The 27,447-nt window shown below is 47.2% G+C and overlaps 1 pseudogene; it reads left to right on the forward strand.

Moving 5' to 3' along the window:
• Nucleotides 1–26,432, forward strand: LOC101776868 (annotated as a pseudogene).
• Nucleotides 26,433–27,447: the final 1,015 nt, after the last annotated feature.

The raw sequence follows: 27,447 nt of genomic DNA on the forward strand, positions 1-27,447 counted from the left end.
ATGGCTGGAAATTCTGCTGATGCAGCAGCCAAGGAGACGGGGGTGTTGCATATTGGACAAATTCAAGAGACCCAAGTAAGTGATGTGGCATTTCCTTTGCTGTGCTACTGCAAACTAATTGTGGAGGAAGTTTATCCTCTCCAAGCATCCTTCCCTTGCATTGCTATAAATCCTTTTCTGTAGTAAGTACCCATATCTTGTTTCTCTGTATGAGTGTGAATAAATGGTGGGGCACCTGCATTTCATTTCAGTGCACACCACCAGAGGATGATGATGAAGCACAAGTGGATGGGACATCTCAAGATGGAGTGCCAGGTGACAGTTCTACCTTATATTTTCTCATTGCTGTGTTTCTTACCCAAATGTGAAGCTTCTGCTATCTTCTTTTTTGGGCCAATTGCATTATTGCCATTGCTTTGAATCGTTATCGTGAATTTGCCACTGAAAAAGAGGCAACTGCAAATTTGCTACCGAAATAGCGTGTAACCGAACAAACTTGCCATTGGACTAACAGATCTCACAAAAGCTGTTTATCTTGTGCAAACGCCCCTCGTTCCTCTCCTGTGCTGAGGTCCGGTGCTGCTTGCTGCTTGCTTGGCTGTCTCACCGCATGCTCATATCACCACCCTCCTCATCTCCACCCATCCTTTGCTGCTGCCCTTCCCGGTCACAGGCTCACAGCCTCCTGCCAAGCAGCTCCTTTGCCGCCACCTGGAACTCAGACAGGAATCCCACTGCTTGCTCATGCGGCACTGAGCTCATGCACAGGAACCACAGATGGAGGATAGGAAGGGTACAGTCCGTCTCTGCAACCTGGGCCGCACAAGCCACCTCGCCTTTCGTTACCCAAAAAAAAAAGCCACCTCGCCTTTCTCGCTCCACTCATCTCCTACCCTGTCGTCACGCGCGCTCTGCTCTCTTTTCGCTTGGCTCCCTGACCGCGTGTGCATAGGAGCTCACTGTCCCTGCATATTGTGAGGACTGAGTAGGAGCACTCGCATTTGTTGCTGGATCTGGAGGTCAACAAACAGCTGCCGCCATGGGAGAAGGGGCTCTGAGTGTTCGATATATAAGCACTTTTTATATTCATCGTATTCATGATTTATTTCTGGATTAAATTAAAACTAAAAGTGCTTATATTCATCGTATTCATGATTTATTTCTGGATTAAATTAAAACTAAAAGTGCTTATATATCCAACAATCCAAAAACCTTATTGTAGGCACTTTAGTTTTATGGTTGGATTTCTTGATGCACTGAGACCAGCACCGTTTGCTAGCGTGCACTTCAAGAGGTGGCGGGTGAAAGCCACGCTGTAGCTTACTGCCATGAAGGTGTTCTGGGTGTCCAATGGCAAGCCGAAAGGGATTTTCTCTTCTGAAAAGGAGAAAGAATATTCGGAAGCCAACACAATCTTCTTGGGCGTTGTGATTGGTGCACTTGCAGAACATCTGCAGAATGTGTACCTTCATCACAAGGTCGCAAAGGAGTTGTGGGACGATCTGACTGCCAACTATGGTGGCTCAGATACTGGCACTGAACTGTACATCATTGAGCAGTATCATGACTACAAGATGGTTGACGAAAAATCTGTAGTCGCTTAAGCTCATGAATTATAGTGCATGGTGAAGGAACTCGATCTGCTAAAGATTGCCGTGTCCGACAAGTTTGTGGTTGGGGGCATTATTGCCAGGTTACCTCCATCCTGGAGGGATTTCGCCACTTCTCTTAAACACAAGAGGACAGAAATTTCTGTTTCAGACTTGATTGCGTCTCTTGATGTTGAGGAGAAAGCTTGGGCTAAAGATGGACGATCTAAAGCTGTTGAGGGTCAGACCAGTGCCAATATGGCGCACCAATCACATCATAATGGCAATGGTGGCAAGGGCAAGGGCAAGAACAATAAGCCTAAGCAGTCCACTACCTTCAAGAAGAAGAAGAACAAGGAGAACGAGGGATGCTTCGTGTGCGGTTCTATTGACCATTGGGCAAAGAAGTGCCCAAACCGCAAAGGAAGAAAACCTCCACAACAGAAGTCTGTGAGCATGGTGACCAGCGTTGGAGACGGAAATAGTGGGTATGATAATTTACCTTCTGTTTTTTCAGTGTTTCAGTCTACTAATACTTGGTGGCTTGATACTGGTGCTAATGTTCATGTGTGTGTTGATGCCTCCTTGTTTTCATCTTACCAGGTCGCTCGGGATTCCTCCGTCCTAATGGGGAATGGGTCACATGCTTATGTTCATGGTGTTGGTACGGTAGATCTGAAGTTTACTTCGGGAAAGATCGTGCAACTAAAGAACGTGCAGCATGTCCCTTCTATCAGGAAGAATCTAGTTAGTGGCTCCCTTTTGTGTAGGGATGGTTTTAAGGTAGTGCTTGAGTCTAATAAAATTGTCGTGTCTAAGAGTGGACAATTTATTGGTAAAGGCTATGAGTGCGGAGGCTTGTTCCGCTTTTCCCTTTTAGATTATTGCAATAAGTCTGTGAACTATATTTGTGATGGTATTAATGAGAGTGATGCTAGTGTTTGGCATTCACGTTTATGTCATCTGAATTTTGGTTCTATGTCTTGACTTTCCAGCCTGTGTTTAATTCCAAATTTTTCCATTGTCAAAGGTTCTACGTGCCATAGTTGTGTGCAATCTAAGCAACCTCGAAAACCTCACAAGGTAGCTGAGGAGAGACACTTGGCACCACTTGAACTAATTCATTCTGATATATGCGAGATGAATGGTGTGTTGACCAAAGGTGAAAAAAGATATTTCATGACTTTGATAGATGATGCGTCTAGATATTGCTATGTATATTTATTGAAAATGAAAGATGAGGCTCTTAACTACTTTAAAATCTATAAGGCTGAAGTTGAGAATCAACTTGAGAAAAAGATCAAGAGAATTAGGTCTGATCGTGGTGGCGAGTATTTCTCTAATGATTTTAACTTGTTCTGTGAAGAACATGATATTATACATGAGAGGACGCCTCCCTATTCGCCCCAATCAAACGGGGTTGCCGAAAGAAAGAATCGCACTTTGACTAACTTGGTGAAAGCCATGTTAGACACTAGTGGATTATCTAAGGCATTGAAGCGTCCTCACATAAGTAGAGACTAAATGTGATACAAATATCAGTCCCAGGAGGCTGATAACATATTTATTCGACAGATAATTCAGTTACCGTACAACTCCCGAGGGAGTGGGCGTGAAAGCCACGCAGCGATAAGAAGCAAATAAACAACAGCGGCTAACCAAGCGACTGTCAAAAGACAGCACTCGGGACTACACGACAGCAGAAGAATCTTGGAAAGGCCAACACCACAGGCAGCGTTGGGTGCGGACACAACTTCTACTCAATGTCCTCGGCGACGAAGTCCGGGTCTTCCTCTGTAGCAACAAAGCAAGGGTGAGTACAAACGTACTCAACAAGTCCAACGCCATCCACGAAGGGGGATACAAACAAGTATATGCACAGGATATAACAAGGACATGCTAAGGTTCAATTGCAATAAAGCTAGATTTTCAACACATGCATGGGCTTGTTTTCAAAGGAGTTTTTGTAGAACTTTTCTTTAGTAACCGAAACATTGAGTGGGGTTGATCCTATACAAAGGATCCAAATTTTATCGCTATCGGACTCGTCGTCCGCCATAGCTCACGGCACAACTACCGGACACTTCCAAAATCCAACATACACACACACACACCTGTAACCATCCATCCCCAAGTGCTAGTTATGTGACCAAGCCGTTACTCGTCCAATGCCGTGGACATGACTACCCGGATAGGTTTTAACTTTGCAGAGGTTGTACACTTTTCCCACAAGTAGGGTACCGCAGCACGATCACCTTAGTGCCGGTGCGGATCCTAACAAAGCCATTACCCACCTTAGCTAGGACTGGCTAGTCCACACGGAAGCACCCAAGGGGTTCACGGCTCATCCACAAGATCCTAACCGGGACCTAAGTCACCAAGATCTTACTCCTTTTCCATGGGCTCCCGTTGCTCACCAGCCCACCTGAAGACTAACAGTTCAGCTAGTGGGATTTATGCTAAGCCGTTGCCCATACAACAGTTGAGTGGTTGCACGATGGTTGAATTAGTCAAGATGACACATCAACTCGGTCCTTAACCATGACAAGATGGATATCTCCCAACCTTGCTCAACCACTAAGGTACGAGCATAAGATCCTGGCATTTCACACAAGAAACATCCATCCATCTCATCTACACATTCCTTTCCTTTGAACCCGAAAAAACATTTTCCCATTTGAACACACACACACATTTATTCTCCAAATAAACCATTGTAATAATGATTGAAGTTGAGTAGCAATTTTCCAAGCATTCTAGCAGTGGTTATTTTCTAAACAGAGCAAGTCATATTTAGAGATAAACATAGGACAACAAGGAATGTTCATAACAATCAAGGGGTGGCTATCCAACCATGTCTTGCAATAAAACAATATGCATTTTATAAAACATGCCAATAGGTTGTGTTTGAAAAACTAGGTATTAAGTATGCATCAAAGGGTGAGATTGGACTTGCCGTCTTCAAAGCCTTCTGGGGGTTCCGGCTTGTGCTGTTGGTCCTCGGGCTTGGGCTCACGGTCAAACTCATCCTCGGGCTCCTCCTCGGGTACTCTGTGATCTACGGCACACACAAACGAGCACACAAATAAATAAAAGAAAATTGGTTTTTACCCGTTGAGCTCCGAACAGAAAACGCGAACGGAAAATAGGTAGAAAGAATATTTTTGGGAAATTTGGATATGGATCGGCGGTAGTATATTGGAGGATGATGTGGTCGAATTTGGGATTAATTGGAGGAAGTTTGGCGCATGAAATGACGAGTTAAACATGGATTAGGGGCTTAAAAAGGAGGTTTAGGACTGATTTGCAATAAACCAGGGACCTATTTGTAAATATTTCTGCAGGTGGAGGGGCTTATCTGCGAAAACGGTTATGAGACTGGTGGAAGGACTAATTTGTAATTTGGCGAAAGTTGGGGGTTAGATCGGAAAGGAGGGGCTTCTTCTTCCTTTCTCTCTGTACCGAGACAGAGGAGATGGAGGGGAGGGGCGGCCGGCCCAGGGGCGGTGGCATAGGCTCGCGGCGGTGACGGGAGGCGGCGGGAGAGGGTAGAGGAGGTCGTGGGGGCTCCGTTTTTCCTGTTACCTTGAAGCTTTGGAGAGGGGAAGGGGCAGCTGGTGGTGAGCTTCGGGTGGTGGCGGCGGCACGGGGGAAGCGGCGCACGGGCGGCGGCGGTGGGCGCGGGCGACGGTTGTTGGGGCGTTGGTGATGGGAGGTGGCGGAAGGGAGCTTGGTGTTGGGGCCTTTTATAGGCTGGTGAGGGTGGGACTGCCGATGTTGAGGTGGGGCCGGCGGTGGCCGGCGCTCGGCTCCCCGACGCGATGCAGGAGGGGGCTGGTAGGCGCGGGCTCGGGGCCGGCGGGGGTGGTGCGGGCGGCAGGCGCACCGGTGGGGCTAGGGCGGGGGCCGGGCGCCGGGGCTCAGTAGGCCGCGCCGGCGGCAGCGCCGGCGCCGGGTGCAGCACGGCAAGGGCCCGGGGCGGCCAGGCGCCGGAGCGGGGGCGGCCCAGGCGGCCGGGCCGGAGGGAGTTAATGCCGGGGGGACCGGTTGGGGCGCCACCCAAAGGGAGGGGCCAGCTGAGGGTCCGGCCGGAGGAGTGGCACCAGGAACTAGGAAGAAGAAAGGAAGAGGAGAGAGAAGGAGGAAGGAGGAAGAAGAAAGAAGAAGGGGAAAGAAAGGAAAAAGAAAAAGAAAAAGGGAGAGGGAAAAAGAAAAAAGAAAAGGGGAGACCGGTGGCGATTGCGGCACGCGGTTGGAGCACGCGCATGGCGTTCTGACGACTGCACGCGGTGAAAATTACGGGCATGGATAAAATGATGGTTGTTGGCTTGGGTGCCGGGACGGCAAAATCGCCGGGAAGAGTTTGGATTTCTGGGAGCTCAACGGTAAAAAGATTTTTAAAGCGATTTTTAACGGGTGATTTTAGGTTGGTGATTTTGCGGATGTTACAAACCTACCCCACTTAAATTGAATCTCGTCCTCGAGATTCGGCTGAGTCCTGAAAAGATGGGGAAATTCCTTCTTTAACGTGTCATCGTGTTCCCACGTGGCTTCTTCTTCGCCATGCTATCTCCACTGCACTCCATCGCACTCTGCAAATCTGGACTGCTGTATTTCTTGTCCTTCTGGTGACGGTGTCCAGAATCTTGATGGGCACTACTTGATACCGAAGGTCCTTTTGCAAATCTATTGTCTCCACCGGTACTTGTTCCTCCAGTACTCTCAAATATTTTCTCAGCTGGGAGACATGAAATACTGGGTGTATATCTGACATCTCTTCAGGCAGTTGGATACGGTATGCTATGGCTCCAACTCTCTTTAACACCTGGTATGATCCAATATACCGAGGGGCTAGTTTTCCTTGCACTTGAAACCTTCGAGTACCCCGAACTGGGGAAACCTTGAGGTAGAAAAAATCTCCTTCATTGAAGCACAATTCCCGTCTCCTCTTATCCGAGTAGCTCTCCTGTCTGGACTGTGCGGCCTTCAGCTTCTCTCAGATTTCTACCACACGGTCTTCTACTTCTTTGATGAAAGCAGGCCCGACTAGGAGCGTTCTCCTACTTCTGACCACATCAAAGGGGTCCTGCACTTTCTACCATAAAGGGCCCCAAACGGTGACATGCCTAGACTGGCTTGGTAGCTATTGTTGTATGAGAACTCTGCATAGGGTAAACTTTGTTCCCAATCTTTGCCATAGGTGAGTACATATGCTCTCAACATATCCTCCATGATTTGATTCACCCGCTCTGTTTGGCCATCAGTCTGGGGGTGATAGGCTGAACTGAAGTCCAATTTAGTGCCCATGGCTTTATGCAAACTTCTCCAAAACCTAGAGGTGAATTGGGTCCCTCTATCCGAGATGATCCTGCTGGGCACACCATGCAGCTTCACTATGTTGTCGACGTAGAGTCAGGCTAGTCTTTCTCCACCATAAGTGGTCCGTACGGGTAGATAGTGAGCAACTTTAGTGAGTTGGTCCACTATTACCCATATGGAGTCATTTCCTTTCTGAGTTCTGGGCAAGCCTACTACAAAATCCATGCCGATCTCATCCCACTTCCAAACCGGGATAGGCAATGGTTGCAGCAAGCCGACTGGCTTCTGGTGCTCGGCCTTGACCCTTTGGCAAATATCACAACGGGCGACAAACTGAGCTATGTCCGCCTTCATTCCATTCCACCAGTATTTTTGTTTTAAGTCCATATACATCTTGGTAGACCCAGGGTGCATGGAGTACGCCGAGTTATGGGCTTCATCCATGATGGTCTGACGGAACTCTCCATCCTTGGGGACACAAATTCTGTTCTTGTACCACAAGGTTCCTTTGTCATCCACTCTGAAATCCGGGGCTTTATTTCCTCCGGTTTGCTTGCGGATTTTTACTAGGTACTGATCTGAACCCTGGGCTTCTCGGATTTTATCCTCCAAAGTGGGCTGGACACTTAGCTTGCGGCTAGTATTCTGGGGAACTATGTGCACATTCAACCGGGCTATTTCTTCTTGTAGGTGGGCATTCTCGGATCCGGGCTGTCCATAGGATTTCCGGCTTAAGGCATCAGCCACAACATTAGCTTTGCCGGGGTGGTAGTGGATTTCTAGGTTGTAGTCCTTTACCAGTTCTAACCACCTTCTTTGCCTTAAATTCAGATCGGGTTGGGTGAAGATGTACTTTAAGCTCTTATGGTCGGTGTAGATCTCACACTTATTCCCAATCAAATAGTGCCTCCAAATCTTGAGGGCATGCACTACGGCTGCAAATTCTAAGTCATGGGTTGGGTTGTTCTGCTCATGAGGCTTGAGTTGGCAGGAAGCATATGCCACAACCTTCCCATCTTGCATGAGGACACATCCTAATCCTTGTCGGGATGCATCACAGTAGATGACGAAGTCTCGCTGGATATCTAGCAAGGTCAATACTAGGGTTGTCATCAACCTCTTCTTCAGCTCTTGGAAGCTCCTTTCACATGACTCTGCCCACGTGAACTTCTTATCATTCCTGAGCAATTCTATCATGGGCCGAGCTATCTTGGAAAATCCCTCAATAAATCTCCTGTAATTTCCAGCTAAACCCAGAAGGCTTCTAATCTCACTAACATTGGTGGGTTGTTGCCAGTTGGAGATGGCTTCAACTTTCTCCGGGTCAACTGCGACTCCCTCCGTGGTCAGGATATGACCAAGGAATGCCACTTTCTCAAGGCAAAATTCACACTTGCTGAATTTAGCATAGAGTCGGTGGGCTCTCCATTTCTCTAACACCGCCCGTATATGTTGCTCATGCTCCTGAACACTCTTGGAGTAAATAAGTATGTCGTCAATAAAGACTACGACAAACTTATCTAACTCGTCCATAAACACCTTGTTCATGAGATTCATGAAATAAGCAAGTGCATTGGTCAATCCAAAGGACATCACAGTGAACTCAAATTGACCATAATGGGTGACAAAGGTCGTCTTCGGGATGTCGCTCTCCATGATCTTGAGTTGATGGTACCCTGACCTCAGATCTATCTTGGAGAAATACTTGGCTCCCTTCAGCTGGTCGAACAGGTCATCTATTCTGGGGAGTGGATACTTATTCTTAATGGTGACCTCATTTAGGCCGCGATAATCCACGCACATCCTCATGCTCCCATCTTTCTTCTTGACAAAGAGCACTAGGGCTCCCCACGGGGATGAGCTAGGCCTGATAAAACCACTCTACTGCAATTCTCCCAACTGTTTCTTCAGTTCGGCCAACTCTGAGGCTGTCATCCTATAGGGTCTCTTGGCTATAGGAGAGGTTTCGGGGACAAGGTCAATTACGAACTCTATATCCCTATCTGGGGGCATTCCATGTAGTTCTTCAGGAAACACATCTGGGTATTTACTCACTACCGAGACTTCCTCTATGGTCTTTGTCTCCATGCTAAACACCATGGGGTCTAGGCCACTTCCTCAAGTGTGGCAGGCCACTTGTACACCATCCCAATTAGTTAAGTGTACTACCTTATCAGCACACCCTATATGACCATCATGCAGGCTCAACCAATCCATTCCAAGGATCACATCTATCCCCTTAGACTTAAGTACTACTAGATCTGCTAAAAATTCTACCCCACTTAAATTGATCCTGACCCGGGAACAACCTAGTTGACACCGAATGTCAGCTCCAGGGGTCCGTGTTAATAGGGGTAACTTTAGTAGTACTGTGGGTATATTGTGCTCTTCCACAAAACTTGAGGATATGAAGGAATGTGATGCTCCAGAATCAAAAAGTATTGTTGCCAAGACTGAGCTGACTAGAAACTCACTGAGTACCACATCCTGAGCTATGCGAGCCTCTTGCGCGCTGATGTGGTTAACGCGGGCTCGTCCGAATGATTGCTGGGGTGGCCTCATCTGTTGGCTGTTGTTGTTGCTGGGGTTGTTGTTGCTGCGGACTGGTACACGGTTGGCTCACAACAATGTTGCCTTCAGCCCAGCTACTGAGTTGGAGAAGGCTGATGCTGCTGGCTTGTTGGCATAGGGGCAGTTGGCGATGAAATGCCCTGGCTCCCTGCAGTTGAAACATACCCTGCTGTTGCCAGTGACTTGGCTGGTGCTGCTCTGTGGGGCCTTGGTAGGGTTCTGGCTCCTGAATGGGTGTAACAACTCTACCTAAATTAAGTGCTTTTAACTCTAAACCAGTGACAAATCAAATCCCTAAGTTAAGAAGTGAAATGACCTTTATAAACCTAAGCAGCTCCTTTTGGAGTTTGATTTAAAGCTTGAAATTCTTTATACAAACTTAAGTTTCTGCCCAAATAAGAGTTGTAAAACTTTTAAATTCCAACAACTTTTGTTAAAGGAACTTTGGCCATTTCAGAGTGAAAGGAAGTCAAAAACAGTAACCAAAGCCGGCTTTCCTAAGGGACCCTAAAAAATCTCTTAAGTCCTGGAATTCGAGTTTTCCTCCATCTTTGCAAGCTTTCATCTCCCGTTTTCCTATCTAAACTCGAGTCAGAGCCTTAATAGAAGTTGTAGTACCTCAAGAGTGTTCCAACTTTGTTACACTGGCCAAGATCCAAATCGGACCCGAACTTGTTCAAAATGCCGATCAAAGTGAGGTAAACCAGTCAACTTACCCAGGATGCCTTAAATCCTAAGTCTGGAATTCCAGATTTTTGGCTAACTTTGGCATAAAATATCTTTGAATCCTCTCACAATCAAAACCGACACCTTAAACAAAGTTTGAAGAACGACCAGAGTTGAACAAGTTTGTTTAAGGGAGTTTCGGGAGTTGTGTTGAAAGATTCGGAGAAGGATCGCTCCAAAGCTGGTCGGGCTTGCTGCCCGAAGGGAGCCTCGACGCCCGCGCGCTCAAGCATGTTCGCTCGCGCGCCGCGCGCCGCGTGGCCGCCGGCCACCGGCAGCTCGCCGGCGCCCTATCACCAGCGCAACAGCGACAGGACGAGAGCCACGGCGCCCAACCCGCGCCCGCGACAAGGCGGAGCGAGCGCAGGGCGAGCCAATCGCCGGCCGCGCGCAGGTCGCCTTCCACCTGCCACGGCTCTGCTCCGCCAACCCGGTTCCGCCCGTTCACCGAGAAATCTGAGACGCCCCCGACGTCCCGCGCCTCTGCCCGCTCGCCCAACCCCCATGGTAGCCTTTCCGCCTCGCCCGCCCGACAGATCGGAAGCCCCAGACGCGCGCCGCCCAAGGCCAATCGCCGTCGAAGACCACTCGGAGCTCCGCCTCCTCTACCCAATGGCGTCGTTGGCCAATGGCCACCTTGCCCGAGCACTCGCCGCTCCCGGCCTTATCCTTTCCCCACCGGAGCCCCACCTCGACCCTCCGCACCACCCCGGCCCTATAAAAGGGAACCCCCTCACCGGCAATGCCACCCCTTGCCACCGCCCGCACCTGCGCCGCCGCTTTCTCCTCTACGCCCTACTTTCTCCTCTGAGCCACCGCTTTCTCCCCGCGCCGCCGCTGAGCTTCCATGGAGCTCACCCCTTGCGCCACCCTCACACTCCGGTGACTTCGCCGCCACCATCAAGCTGCTTCTCCCAACCCCACAGCCGCCTGTTCCCGCGCACGGTGCTAGAGCTTGCTTGTGCCCACCAGAAGCACCGCCACCGCAGGAGCACCCTTGAAGTCTCGCCGCCGCCCAAGCCTTCGTGCGTACAACCTTCCGCCCCAGCCTACTCCTTTTCGACCCTAAGGCTTCACCGGTCAACCTGGAGGTAAGCTACTAAACCTCCCTGTCCTTTTCGTTTTGCCCGACCCCTGTCCTTTTTATTCCGCCCGACCCCTGTCCTTTTCGTTTCGCCCGACCCCTGTCCTTTTCGTTTCGCCCGACCCCTGTCCTTTTTCGTTTCGCCCGACCCTTTGTTTCGGTTCGCCCGACCCCTTTTCTTTTCGTCTCGCCCGACCTTTTCCCGTTCACCTCGCCCGACCCTGCCAAGTTTCGCCGACCCTTTCTCCGCCTCGCCCGAGGGCTCGGTTGTAACTTTTTCTTTGACCCGAGGGTATCGGTGAAATCTTTTCGTGGATTCCTCTATGTTGAGTCTGAGGACCTCGGTACGGTTTTCCTTAAACCTGAGGGTCAGACCCTAAGTTTTCCCCAATCCGACCCTCTCATCCTGCTCTCCACCAACAGAAGTTGAACTCCCCCACCTTTCCTGTAGCTTTGCTACAAGTGTCCGTGTTAAAACATGAGTGTGTGAAATAACCATCTAAAATGTTTAACCCCTGCATTACATTTCCGTGTAGAGTTGAATCTCGCCGACGGAACGTACGAGCTTCATCCAGCACCGGAAGAAGACCCCGCCAAGGAACTGCATCCCTGCGAAGGAGAGCCCGAACCGGAGCAAGACCCCGAGGACCCGCAAGCTTTTTCCGAAGGCAAGCCCCGGTTCATGAACTCCCTGTTTTAGTTTCATGCCACTTATTGATTACTTGATTGCGCATTTACGTTTCGAGGAGTTGTAATGGAACCTTAGATACATAACTTAGTACCTTGTTTTTGAATACTAGTTGCTAAGGCCGAGTAGTTGCATTGCTTAATAGGTTTCGGTAAAAGTCGAGTGATTTCCTGTCACTCGCGAGTTATAGGAGTTGAATGTTTCAGTTCTGTCACAACTATAAGGATGACGGACGGGGTCAGGCTTGTGTTCGATACTTGGTGGATTGCCTCGTCTGTCTAAATGAAAATGAACTAAGGTCGAAACGTGTCAGCGTTCGTGATCAAGTGTTTGAAAGTACTAATCTCATACCTAGTATGGGATGGGGAAGCCTAGTACCTGATTGAACTGGGGCGTGGCATACCTTCCGGCTGTCCTTGGAACGTCGTTCCCATGGTGCATCATGTGGGTGCAAGTGCGGTCACAGTGCAGCAATAGGCCGGGACTATGGAGCATTGCATGCCAAAGGAAGTTGGCCCTGACACGTGCCTAAGGGATCGATGGGGACGGCTGACAAATGAAGCGACCCTTCGTGGTGCGCGGATGTCGTGAGATTAGGTTTGCCATGCATGGTTAATAAAATTCGAATCGATTCATCTGCCTCTCACAGATTGGGACTACTTGATCGCTATTCTGCACTGAGTAAAGATGGAACATGATGATGATTTTAATCTTGATGTTTGTTAAGTAATTGCCTGGAAACCATGTTTGTTCAGTATAAGTTGCTAATCTAGAATGGATAAAGAACATAGAACATGAGCTAAAATATTGAAAGTAAGGACTGACTTTAGAAGCTTTTGGCAAGAAAACCCCAGAGCCAGAAAGCCTTGCATGTCTAGGTCTCGGTCGTGTTTTTCCGACGGGTCAGTCTTGCTGAGTACTAGTTGCTCAGCCTTGTTGTGGCTAATCTTTTTCAGGTAATGTCAATAGTTTGGTTGCGGGTACCACTTGGCCGACCCAGCTTCCCCCAGGCTGGACCGTTGAGTGGGATCCTTCCTCGGACGGTGAAGGGAGGAATTTTTGATGTCATGATCGGCTCCGTCATGATGTCATGTATCGACGTTTAGCTTCCGCTAGTTTTATTTGACTCCGAACCTTGCAAATTTCGGTCTAAATTTTGAAAACTCTGATGTAATAAAATGTGGAACTTGTTGTCATGATGGAATGTTGTAATCTCTGTGCTACTCACCTTCGCGTGAGCGATGCTTCTCGATCCTATTATGTGGTTTATCGGAGGAAATCCGATGGTCGACCAAGTTGACTTGCTTAAAGTGCATAATCGCATGTCAGGCGACTTCAATACATTTTAGTTAGGTTAATTTGGGCGGTTCCGCCACAATGGGGCAGCAGTCTGGTGTGAACCGGGTGCTTGGGACTGGGTCCGGTAATGCATGGGAGCTTGGGATCTGGGCTAGGGGTGACCGAAGCTTCTCGGCTTCTGGAATCGGTCCTGTTAGTGCGTCTTGCTTTCCAGGAACCGGCGCTTGTTGTCCCTCCGCTCTTCTGCCTTGGCCCTCTCAGTCAAGATGGCCATGTTCATCAGGGTGTTAAAGTCGGGGTAGATCTGGGGGGTGAGCAAGGTCCTTAGTTCTGCGTTCAAGCCCTTCTTGAACATGTCCTGCTTCTTCTCATCCTTGTCCACCTCCTCTGGAGCATAACGGGCCAGCTCCATGAACTGGAAGGTGTACTCCTCCACAGATCTGTTGCCTTGGTGGAGCTCACGGAACTCATCCACCTTGCGCTTCATGGTATCTGCGGGGATGTGGTAGCGACGGAATTCCATCACGAACTCACCCCAGGTGATAGTGGAGGCATCCTGGGCGGCAGAGCAGTAGTTCTCCCACCAAGCTAGGGCAGTCCCAGTGAGCTGGTGGGCAGCCAAGAGAACTTTGTCCCTACCCTCGCAACCAAATGGTTCCAGCTTCCTTTGGATGATGTGCAGCCAGTCATCTGCATCCAGAGGGTTGACAGACCCGCCAAAAGTGGGTGGCTTGGTCCGGAGGAAGTCTGTCAACTTCTCATTCATGTTCTGCCCGCGGGGCCTCTGGTGGGTAACAGCATTGGCCAGAGCTTCAAGCAGAAGGGTATGGTTGTTCATCACTTGAACCAAATCAATAATTGGTGGGGGCGGTGGCTGCTGTGCTCCCACTTGACTTTCTCCCCTGCCTTCGGGCTGACTTACTTCTGCTCCTCAGGAAGCACTGCCGAAGGTGGTTCTTGCCTTTCTGGCTACCTCTCAGCACTGGGGGTGGCATGGGCCTGACTCGGGGAGGTCCTGGTGGCACGCTTGGGCGGCATCAGCAGATTGAGTGAGACTTTATGAGAGTGGAATTTGGGTTTTAGTGATCTTTAAGGTAATTATTTCGTATTTTCGAAGAGGCAGAATCCACCTCCTGTCGACAAGCATACAGACTAACAAACAACAAGCACAAGCGATTTTATTTATTTTGCCACAGGGGGGTACAACACTTCTGGGGGCAAGTCCAAGACACGTACTACACGACCGGTTACAACAACACAACTGAAGGGGTACAACTCTAGACTGCGGACCGTGATGGCTTCATTCCCTTGAGCAACTCTGGGCTGGGCATACTACTCGCGGGGTGAGTCTTCTCCCTGGACTAAGTGATCTTCTAACGGGATGAGGAGGGATGACTCATCTTCCTTGTTCCATGCTCCGCACATGGAAGAGGGCTCTGCGGCTTCTCCCACCGTGATCTCAATGCCTCTTCTGGAAGCATCGAGGAAGGGGGCAACTGGTGGAATTTTGAGGCCGTAACATTTGTAGTACTCGAGGGCGAGAGGGTTCCCTTCAGAGCAAGGAGGCCCCTCGACTTCTGAGGTGACCATCCGTCTTATGGCAATCCCTCTGAGATGCACCTCCTTGAGCTCTTGGAGATGTTGGTTCTGAGCTTGCTTAAGGGCTTCCATAGCTGCACGCTCTGCACTTCGGGCGGCTGCAACTTGTGCTCTAGCTTCCCTTAGCATTGCTTGGAGCATCCTTATGTGAACTTCTGCCCTCTCAACGTTACGAACTTGTTGCTTCAGCTTTGCGGCCTGCTGATCATAGAGTCTATCCAAGCTGACAAGATAAGCGGCCATGTGGTATACGGTGGTGTCCTCTTCACACTGTCCATGCTCATCCAAAGTCTCATCCGGGCTCTCCAACCCGGATGGTCCTTTTCGGCAGACGGGAAGTATCTCATAGATGTTGGCTCAAGGTGCATCTCGTACATCTGGCATAAGTAACCAAGAGCCTTTTGAGCCGCTACTGGTAAGTATCTCGGTGTCGGAAACCCATAGCTGATACTTGGAGCGGCTCGACGTTGGGGTAGCGAACACTCCTTCCAATGTGAATGATTACTTCACACTGAGAGATACCGTAGCGCTCATATTCTCTGCTGGAATACTCCAGGGGCTCGCAGATGCCAAGGCGCTTCAGGCAAACAAGCAACAACTTGGGAAAACCGGGCTCTTCCGTGCAACGACTGTGGGTCCACGATCCCTCGTCCATCTGGAAAAGAAACGGGGTGTAAATTAGTTTTGCAATAGAGTATAGGTAGGAAGAGATTTTGTAAGTCATTTATTTTGGTCAAAAAGGGCTAGTCCGTCCTAAGGTCGCGTCCTACAGCCAACGACGACTCTGATACCACCTAAAGCATCCCCACATAAGTAGAGACTAAATTTGATACAAATATCAGTCCCAGAAGGCTGATAACACATTTATTCGATAGATAATTCAGTTACCGTACAACTCCCGAGGGAGTGGGCGTGAAAGCCACGCAGCGATAAGAAGCAAATAAACAATAGCGGCTAACCAAACGACTGCCAAAAGACAGCACTCGGGACTACATGGCACCAGAAGCATCTTGGAAACGCCAACACGATAGGCAGCGTTGGGTGCAAACACAACTTCTACTCAAAGTCCTCGGCGATGAAGTTCGGGTCTTCCTCTGTAGCAACGAAGCAAGGGTGAGTACAAATGTACTCAACAAGTCCAACCCCATCCACAGAGGGGGATACAAACAAGTATATGCACAGGATATAACAAGGACAGGCTAAGGTTCAATTGCAATAAAAGCTAGATTTTCAACACATGCATGGGCTTGTTTTCAAAGGAGTTTTTGTAGAACTTTTCTTTAGTAACCGAAACCTTGAGTGGGGTTGATCCTACACAAACGATCAAAATTTTATCCCTATCGGACTCCCCGTCCGCCATAGCTCACGGCACAACTGCTGGACACTTCCAAAATCCAACATAGACACACACACACACACACACACACACACCTGTAAGCATCCATCCCCAAGTGCTAGTTATGTGACCAAGCCGTAACTCGTCCAATGCCGTGGACACGGCTACCCGGATAGGTTTTAACTCTACAGAGGTTGTACACTTTTCCCACAAGTAGGGTACCGCAACACGATCACCTTAGTGCTGGTGCGGATCCTAACAAAGCCATTACGCACCTTAGCTAGGACTGGCTAGTCCACACGAAAGTACCTGAGGGGTTCACGGCTCATCCACGAGACCGTAACCGGGACCTAAGTCACCAAGATCTTACTCCTTTTCCATGGGCTCCCATTGCTCACCAGCCCACCTGAAGACTAACAGTTCAGCTAGTGGGATTTATGCTAAGCCGTTGCCCATACAACGGTCGAGTGGTTGCACGATGGTTGAACTAGGTAAGATGACACATCAACTCAGTCCTTAACCATGATAAGATGGATATCTCCCAACCTTTCTCAATCACTAAGGTACGAGCACAACATCCTGTCATTTCACACAAGAAACACCCATCCATCTCATCTACGCATTCCTTTCCTTTGATCCCGGAAAACCATTTTCCCATTTGAACACACACACACATTTATTCTCCAAATAAACCATCGTAATAATGATTGTAGTTGAGTAGCAATTTCCTAAGCGTTCTAGCAGTGGTTATCTTCTAAACAGAGCAAGTCATATTGAGAGATAAACATAGGACAACAAGGAATGTTCATAACAATCAAGCGGTGACTATCCAACCATGTCTTGCAATAAAACAATATGCATTTTATAAAACAGGCCAATAGGTTGTGTTTGAAAAACTAGGTATTAAGTATGCATCAAAGGGTGAGATTGGACTTGCCGTATTCAAAGCCTTCTGGGGGTCTACGGCACACACAAACGGGCACACAAATAAATAAAAGAAAATTGGTTTTTACCCGTTGAGCTCCGAACAGAAAATGCGAACGGAAAATAGGTAGAAAGAATATTTTTGGGAAATTTGGATATGGATCGGCGATAGTATACTGGAGGATGACGTGGTCGAATTTGGGATTAATTGGAGGAAGTTTGGCGCATGAAATGACGAGTTAAACATGGATTAGGGGCTTAAAAAGGAGGTTTAGGAATGATTTGCGATAAACCAGGGACCTATTTGTAAATATTTCTGCAGGTGGAGGGGCTTATCTGCGAAAAGGGTTATGAGAGCGGTGGATGGACTACTTTGTAATTTGGCGAAAGTTGGGGGTTAGATCGGAAAGGAGGGGCTTCTTGTTCCTTTCTCTTTGTACCGAGACAGAGGAGATGGAGGGGAGGGGCAGCGGCCTAGGCTCGCCGGCGGCGAGAGGAGGCAGCGGGAGAGGGTAGAGGAGGTCGTGGGGGCTCCGTTTTGCCCGTTACCTTGGAGCTTTGGAGATGGGAAGGGGCAGCCGGTGGTGGGCTTCGGGTGGTGGCGGCGGCACGGGGGAAGCAGCGCACGGGCGGCGACGGTGGGCGCGGGCGTCGGGTGTTGGGGCACTGGTGATGGGAGGTGGCGGTGGAGAGCTTGGCGTTGGGGCCTTTTATAGGCCGGCGAGGGGGGGGGCTGCCGGTGTTGAGGTGGTGCCGGCGGTGGCCAGCGCTCGGCTCCCCGGCGCAGCGCAGGAGGGGGCCGACAGGCGCGGGTTGGGGGCTGGCATGGGCGGCGCGGGCGGCAGGCGCACCGGCGGGGCCGGGGTGGGGGTCGGGCGTCGGGGCTCAGTAGGCCGCGCCGGCGGAAGCGCCGGCGCCGGGTGCGGCGCGGCAGGGGCCCGAGGCAGCCAGGCGCTGGAGCGGGGGCGGCCTAGGCGGCCGGGCCGGAGGGAGTTAATGCCGGGGGGGCCGGTTGGTGCGCCGCCCAAAGGAAGGGGCCAGCTGAGGGTCCGGCCGGAGGAGTGGCGCCAGGAACCAGGAAGAAGAAAGGAAGAGGAGAGAGAAGGAGGAAGGAGGAAGAAGAAAGAAGAAGGGGAAAGGAAGGAAAAAGAAAAAGAAAAAGGGAGAGGGAAAAAGAAAAAAGAAAAGGGTAGACCGGCGGCAATTGCGGCACGCGGTCGGAGCACGCGCGCGGCGGTCTGACGATGGCACGCGACGAAAATTACGGGTACGGATAAAATGATAGCTGTCGGCTTGGGTGCCGGGACGGCGAAATCGCCGGGAAGAGTTTGGATTTCCGGGAGCTCAACGGTAAAAAGATTTTGAAAGCGATTTTTAACGGGTGATTTTAGGTTGGTGATTTTGCGGATGTTACAGGCATGGTGGGGGGAGGCTGTATTGACTTCATGTCATGTCCTGAATAAAGTATCCATGAAGAATAAGGAGAAACTCCTTGTGAAGAATGGATTGGAAGAAAACCATCACTTTCATACTTACACACTTTGGGTTGCTTGGCCAAAGTTAGTGTGCCAATCAACAAGAAACGTAAGTTGGGACCTAAAACTGTGGATTGTGTCTTTTTGGGATATGCTCATCACAGCATAGCCTATAGATTTTTAGTGGTTAAATCAGAGGTGCCTGATGTTCATGTTAATACCTTGATGGAGTCTTGTGATGTTACTTTCTTTGAGAATATATTTCCTATGAAACAATTGCATAGTATGTCTAGACTATCTTCTGATATGATTGCTGAGACAACTCCTGAACCTATTGTGCTTCCTGATCATACTGAACAAACAGTTGAGCCAGTTCATGAGGAGGTTAACAGTGAAGCTCCTAAGAGGAGCAAGAGACAAAGAACTACAAAGTCCTTTGGTGATGATTTCACTGTCTATCTCATAGACGATACTCCTAAGACTATTTCAGAGGCATTTGCATCTTCAAATGCAGATGATTGGAAAGAAGCTATCCATAGTGAGATGGACTCTATTCTTTCTAATGGAACTTGGGAGGTTGTTGATCGACCGTATGGTTGTAAACCTGTGGGTTGCAAGTGGGTGTTCAAAAAGAAGCTTAGGCCTGATGGTACTATTGATAAGTACAAGGCTCGACTTGTGGCTAAGGGTTATACCCAGAAAGAAGGTGAAGATTTCTTCGACACTTACTAACCTGTTGCAAGATTGACCAGTATTCGAGTATTACTTTCCCTTGCTGCCTCACATGGTCTTCTCGTCCATTAGATGGATGTTAAGACGGCTTTCCTTAATGGAGAGTTGGATGAGGAAATTTATATGAATCAGCCTGATGGGTTTGTAATAAAGGGTCAAGAGAACAAGGTGTGTAAATTGCTGAAATCTTTGTATGGTCTGAAACAAGCACCTAAGCAGTGGCATGAGAAATTTGATGCTACACTCATATCAGCAAGCTTTTCTATCAATGAGTCTGATAGATGTGTGTACTACCGCCATGGTAGGGGTGAGGGAGTTATATTGTGCTTGTATGTCGATGACATACTAATCTTTGGTACAAATCTTGACGTGATTAAAGAGGTCAAGTCATTTCTGTGCCAAAATTTCGACATGAAAGATCTGGGAGAGGCTGATGTAATTCTGAATATCAAGTTCATCAAAGGAGAGAATGGGATTACTCTCACGCAATCTCATTATGTGGAAAAGGTCTTGAGCGGGTTTGGCTTCAAGGACAGTAAGCCTTCTCCCACACCTTATGATCTGAGCTTGATACTTCGGAAAAACAAGAGAATTGGTAGAGACCAATTAAGATACTCTCAGATTATTGGATCACTTATGTATTTAGCCAGTGCTACTAGGCCTGACATCTCATATGCTGTTTGCAAACTGAGCCGGTTTACCTCTAATCTGGGAGATGATCATTGGCGTGCGCTTGAGCGAGTCATGCGCTATTTAGTTGGTACTATGGATTACGGAATTCACTACTCCAGGTATCCTACGGTACTGGAAGGCTATAGTGATTCAAATTGCATATCTGATGCTGATTAACTGTATGCCACAAGTGGATACGTCTTCACTCTTGGTGGTGGTGCTGTTTCATGGAGGTCATCCAAACAGACTATCTTCACGAGGTCTACCATGGAAGCAGAACTTGCAGCATTAGATACAGCCACAGTTGAGGCTGATTGGCTACGTGAACTCTTGATGGACTTGCCTATTGTCGAGAAACCTATGCCGGCAATACTTATGAATTGTGACAATCAAACGGTGATAGTCAAAGTGAACAATTCTAAGGACAATATGAAGTTATCAAGACACGTTAAGAGACGTCTGAAATCTGACAGGAAAATGAGAAACTCCGGAGTAATATCAGTGGATTACATGTCAACTGATAAGAACTTGGCAGATCAGTTCACTAAGGGGCTGTCATGTAATGTGATAGACAGTGCATCAAAGGAGATGGGTATGAGACCCATATGAGCTACACCATGGTGGTAACCCAACCTATGTGATCGGAGATCCCGTGAAGTAGGATCTAGGAAGAACAAGCCATTGGATAGCATGAGAGTATCCTACTAACCCACTCCAGAAATGATGCAACACTCTCAAACCACTGCATGGCAGGCTGGCTACTGCCTTAATATATTTTGTTGGCTTTAATTAGCAAAGATGTTGCCCTGCAGAACATCTTGAAAAAATATACCTATATGAGCCCGACTGTTGTAAGGTCGCAGTCTGTGAGACTTGGGTGATCTCTATTAAGCTCATGAAGAGACCAAGGGGTACGACCTATATGCCCCACCCGCGGGGTAGGCTACAGGCAGCCAGGTACTAGTCCCGACTTTGAGTGAAACTTGTCCGCACAAAACTTGCAATTCAAGGCTTAGTCCATTGTTCAAGTTGTGGATGAATGTAGCTTGAAGCTCTAGACGAGAGTTCAACTTAACAGTCCTCGCTGAAACACTAGTATATAAACAGGAGAAACAGGCAAAATCTCTGATGGGCCTTTGAGATCTGGTGGGGGATTGTTGAAATAATGGGCCTAGCCCATAGTAATTTCAGAATTTCAAATAAATCTCAAAGGCCCATGTGGGCAAGAGGTGGAGTGGTGCAAGTCTTTAGTCTCACATTGCTAGTGGAGGGGAGGGATGACCAACTTAAATATGGAAGTTGTCTCCACTCCTCCAAGCTATGTGTGTGGGGAGAGAAGGAGAGCTCCATACGCGCGCGCTCGCTCGCCACATCACGCCTCGCCTCGCCTCGCCGGGCCGGGCGGGGCGGGGCGAAGGGTGCGGGCGCGTGGCACCTGCGTGAATGGTCCGCCGAAATCCGGCCCCTCGCCTTGCGGGGGCGCGGCTTCCTTTTGCCGTTTTATTTTTTGTTACTTGGTCTTTAAGTCAGCGAGATATATGGAATCCTAACCGGTTTAGATCACGATCGCGACATGAGAATCGTGGGCTCTCCTATATATGCGACCTACCGGCCTCTACCAAAAATAGATCTATTTGAGCTAGGGTTTTTGCCTCCTCTCGCTGCTGCGCCGCCACCGTAGTCTACTCCGTCCTGATTGTCGGCGTGCACCGACAATTGGGAGAGCAGGTCTCCGGAACCGTCGTCTTCAGCGATCCTGCACCGGGAGAGGGCGAATAAGGTTTTTGGAAGCGCTCTGCGCGACTGCTCGATCGCTTCCTCCGCTTCATCAAGTTCTTCTTCGACTCCTTCACCACGGCTCGTCTACCTCTTCGTCACTCGGGCGTCACTCGCCGTCGCGAACAACGTCAGGCTGCTGATCGTCGTCGCCTGCTGTACCCGGTAGTCGTTTAGGAGCCGGTCTTCATAAAAGAAATGTACGATCTCTTATCTCAAATTATATCTTCCATACTGGCTATTATGATCTGTTGCAGTCTGATAGCACTGGATAGTATGGTAGAATGTGTGATTCTATTTGCAATGATAGACTTGTCTAGATCTTGCGTAGATATGTCTAGTTTAATCTGCTATCTGTTCATCGTATTCATGATTTATTTCTGGATTAAATTAAAACTAAAAGTGCTTATATATCCAACACTGAGCACTGAGGGAGATCAATAGACAGATTGATTAGAACTCATAGAAGAATAATCGATAGAGGAAAAAGATGAATATGAGGAAAGTGAGGGCAATATTGCCATTAGTACCTTGGATTTTTGCAACTTCATTTTGCTATTTTTTTAACCATAAAAGACGATGGCAGCTGATCCAGTGGCAAATGAAATTGAATATGATGACTTTCAGTGGCATTCTTGCAGTTCGTGTTGCTGTGGCAAATTCGGATTCTGAGATCAAAGCAGTGGCAAATATGCAATTTGCCTTTTTTTTAAGCATTGGGGATGATGGATCTGTTCGCTTCAGCTTATAAGCTGGCTGAAAAGCTGAAACGGCTGATTTGTTGCGAGAGAAAAACACTATTTGGTGGCTGATAAGCCGGCTGAATAAGCTGAAGCGAACAGGCCCGATATTGGTCTCACTATTTTCTTTGCAATGGTTATCCTGCAGAATCGGCAAAGAAGAAAAAGAAAAAGAATAAATCAAAGTGGGTCCTGTTGTACAATTGGATATTTCTGTTCTTGTTTGATTTATTATGTCTTACGGAACATGCTGTGTATCTCCTGTAGAAAGAAGAAGGGCCCAATAAAGCAGACAGATCCTCCATCGATCCATGTTGACGAGATTTTCCCTTCATAAGTAGTTAATCTAAGCCACCCATAATAGCAGAACAGATCCATTTTTTTTTTCTTCAAGAGAGCAAGTCGCTTCATAGGTAAAGTTACATGATTCAAGTATGTCAAATATGGAAGTGGTCAGATTTGTGCAAGTGCTTAAAGTAGGTGTAGTTTACCTAGACCTTCAAAAAGGAAAGTGGTTTTACTTAGCTGATGTGGCATCCATTTATCAACTCCTTGCTGACATAGCACCTCCTGTATCTTTCTTGCCCTCGTCCCCTATGTCTCTCTGCTTTGTGTCCTCTCTTTCTATGATATGTCCGACATATGCTAATCTCAGTGGCCTGCTCGCTGGTACTTTCATCTCCCACCGAGTCATCACTGCCGCATCCCGTCTTACTGCTGCCACACCGTTCTCATTAATATTTCTCTTTTACCCCAAACTGTTTTCTTCCCCTACCCTAACCACTAACCTCCTCTTGCCAAGTAGCCTTGCCCATTATTACCAGGATGTTTCACCGGCTGAATACAAAAGCATTGATTTTTATGTATGCTCGACGAATTTACATATGCATCTAGTGCCACATGGATGTTTTAGCTATGTAAAACCACCTTTAGATACTTGGACTACTTGTATTAGTTTAGGGGATCTGAGAATGTCTGGTTTCAAGTTTCTAGACAATCTACTTGAACTGCCAGTACAAGATTAGGGACCTACGATGCAATTAACTCTTCCAGGAACCTCCTATATTGATTCCTGCAGCAAATTGTGTCACCTCTGAAAATGACTTACGAAGGAATTTTTATACAGCAACAAATAGGAAGATGTAATTGGTGTTTACATGTTTACCACATGAACTGATCAATTCAATGCTCTTCAGCAATTTGTGGAGAACAACTAGTGAGGAAAAGAGGGAACTGGAGTGGCTACCGAAGCCAATGTACAATAGTGTTCGTTGAGCAGCTGAAGTTCATAGACAGGTTTTATTATGGTAGCCTCTTCTGTCATTTCTCTGGAAGTTTCATGTGCATCTTCTCTATTGTTTCTTAGAGCTCTACTATGTTATGTTCTTGTTTGCTAGGTGAGGAATTATATGAGGAGCATTGTGAAGCCAGGAATGTTAATGATAGACTTATGCGAAACCTTGGAAAACATGGTTCGTAAACTTATCAAGGAGAATGGACTTCAAGCTGGCATTGCCTTTCCAACAGGATGCTCCTTGAATTGGTATGGTATTCTACAGTGCTTCCATGAAAAGCCAAAGCCAAAATCTCAAACAAACAGTGAACTTCTTGTGCAGCTTCCGAAAAGTTATAAGCTCTAAAAAGCTGAGTTTATATGAAAAGCCGAAAATTCATAGCTTTTGAGCTTAGAAAGCTAAAAATATTTTCTAAAAGCTATTGCAGCAGTTTTGCTCCAAAAGTTGCATCTCAAACAAAGGCCCTTAGTGCATGAGGGGGCCTAGCCCTACTCGCCCTCCATCCCTGCTTGGCGCACTGATGGAAAGTGGAACATTTGCAGGGTTGCAGCTTACTGGACACCAAATTCTGGTGATAAAACTGTATTGCAATTCGCTGACATTGTGAAGCTGGATTTTGGGACACATATAGATGGGGCATCAATTATTTGCTTTATTCTATTCTTATTCTACGGGTGTTCCTTGTACTGAATTCTACTTATTGGAATTCTAATTGCAAACAGTAACATAGTATTGTGATTCGTTCCAGGGTGCATAGTTGATTGCGCATTTACTATTGCATTCAGCCCCATGTTTGACCCATTGCTTCAAGCATCCAAAGAAGCCATGAATCCTGGAATTAAGGTAATCTTCTTCACACTTTTGTGCATTGCGTGAAGTTGTTACTATAATAAGTAACTGGATTTAGGGCATGTTTGAGCTGTAGCTTTTGGACCTTTATAAAAAGCAGCTGCTGGCTTTTTGGTTCTACAACAGTAGCTTTTAGAAGATGTGTTTAGCTTTCTGAACTTTTCAGCTGCTTTTCAGCTTTCCATATAAACTCAGCTTTTCTAGACTTCTGGAAGCTGCATGAAAAGTTCGTTGTTTGTTTGAGCTTCTGGCTTAGCTTTTCACGCTAAGAAGCTACCGGGAAGCTCAAACAAACAGGCCCTTAATCACTCAGGTATTGCAACAAAGCGATTGAAATAAAGGTTTTTTAGCATTAGCTGATAGCGTCTCGGCTTGGTGAACAAATGAGGCATTTTCTCCGATTATGTTTGCTGATGTCTGTTTTCATTTAGTCAATTACGGTCTATGCTACATTTCCACTACTGCCTGGCTGCTTCTGTCTGGTTATATAGCTGGTCCTGTTTTTCATTTTCCTTTCTGCTACTTGCTAATTCTTTTTTCATAAATGGTATTTGTCATCAGTCTAATGTAATATCATCCAGTCCTTGCTTTTCAGTTTTCAACAGTGTTCTTGTCTTTTTCTTGATTATTGCAGGAAGCTGGAATTGATGCACGCCTGTGTGATGTTGGTGCTGCGATACAAGAAGTCATGGAGTCATATGAGGTTGAAATCAGTGGGAAAGTTTTCCAAGGTATTATGTGCAGTGCAGATTTTCCCTTGATAGTGGTTAATCTACAAAACAATTTGTTATCTGACTCCTATTGCAGTATAAAGTGTGCGAAACCTCAACGGGCACAGCATTGAGCCATACCAAATCCGTGCTGGGAAGTCAGTCCCGATTGTGAAAGGTGGAGAACAAACAAAAATGGAGGGGGAATTTTATGCCATTGAAACTTTTGGATCCACAGGTATCTGATTAATATTGTATTTACTTATAACAACCAGATATTCCTTTTACTAAATGTTTGATGCCGTTGACCTTTGGACACTTCATTTGACCATTCGTCTTATTCGGAAATAAAAACTATGTATCTTTTTTTTTTGATGATTTGTTGTTTCATTAAAGGTACTTTTAGCTGACTTATAATTTTTTCATATTTGCACAAAGTTTTTGAATAACACAAATGAGTAGAGACACATTCCTTAGGCTTCAGTAAAAATTTTACTGGATCCTAAAATTTCTTGAGCGACATTGTTTGATCCAAACATGGAGTCTAGCTGGCTTGGGTTTTTTCTGAACAGAATTTATTTCAGCAAGGCATATATTCAAGTTTCTGTATAGTTTTGCATTAATACATTTCATGTGTCTGACTGTTTACAGGCAGGGGAGTTGTGAATGAGGACTTGGAATGTAGTCATTATATGAAGAACTTTGATGTTGGCCTTTGAGATTAGCAAAAGCAAAGCAACTTCTTGGGACAATCAACAACAACTTTGGAACTCTTGCCTTTTGTAGACGGTACTTGGACCGTCTTGGTGAGACCAAGTATCTCTTGGCACTAAAGAACCTATGCGAGGCTGGTATTGTTCAGGTATGCAAAAGTTCCAATTTCTATCCAGTGCTTCGATTGTAATTACGTTCAGACACAATTAATTTCTGTTTGCAACCTTATCCTCCATTGTGCGACGTAAAGGGGAGCTATGTCTCACAATATGAGCATACCATCTTACTCCGTCCAACATGTAAGGAAGTCATATCCAGAGGCGAGGACTACTGATTGCCACTTAGAACACCTCTGCTAGACATTGTCTACGCGACCAATATGCACCGATTTTGCCTTGTTTAGGTGTATGGGTGGCATCCAGGATCATGACATGTCAGAAACGGATGCACTGTCCATGTTTCTTTTTGTTTCTCTCGCTTTTCTTTTTCTTTTTTGTATGTGTTGCTCAGCTATAGATGTTACACCTTGGAGAACTGAGTTTCACAGTTAGCCTGGAACCATGAACTCAGCATTTGCTCAAAGACGAGTTCATTGCTGAGCAAATACGAGTGCATGGCTCCATGTTAAGCGGTCTTTGATAGCAACAACACGTATCAATTACTGTATGCATCGACAGCAATTAACGTAAAACAATAGACATATGCATTATGACTACTTAACTGCATTGATTATTCACAATCTTTTATATGGCTGTTGAACCTAAGTTTAGACTACAGGTGTCCAAGTCATGATTTGCGCTAGATATGTTTCACACCAAATAACAATAATACACATCTTCTCCAGTAGGTTCAGTTCTCTTCGTTGAATCTGTATACAGCATCACATGGTTTGAGTTCTCTTCGTTGAATTTTGCTATCCCTATCTTCCGAAATGAAAAACCACGAACCAGGTTGGTCTTGTTTTCTTAACAGTGAAAGGGTAGGTGCTCGCATGGCCACTGGTTGCGCCACGTGTCCCTCTGACTTTACGTTAGGGGACTCTTCCCTTTGCAGAAGTGGTTCCTCTACACTACTGCCCTCTGCAATTGGATCACTGACATGTGAAGTCGGTGACTAGTAACATACTGTAGAGCAACCCTTCCCTTGCATGAAACTGTCGGGCTATCCTAAAAGAAATTCCCTTGCATAATCCTGTCGGACTATCCTAAAAGAAAAGGACTTTTTAAGATGGGACAATTGATTAATGTTAGGGTACGGCGGACCTACCATGTGTGCTGCCCGATCTCCTACATGAGGGTTAGCCATGTTGCGTTGCTCACTTCTCCGCGAAGTTTATATTCCAAGGTTTT

The sequence above is a fragment of the Setaria italica genome, chromosome III, assembly GCF_000263155.2.
Source record: "Setaria italica strain Yugu1 chromosome III, Setaria_italica_v2.0, whole genome shotgun sequence".
Taxonomy (NCBI): domain Eukaryota; kingdom Viridiplantae; phylum Streptophyta; class Magnoliopsida; order Poales; family Poaceae; genus Setaria; species Setaria italica.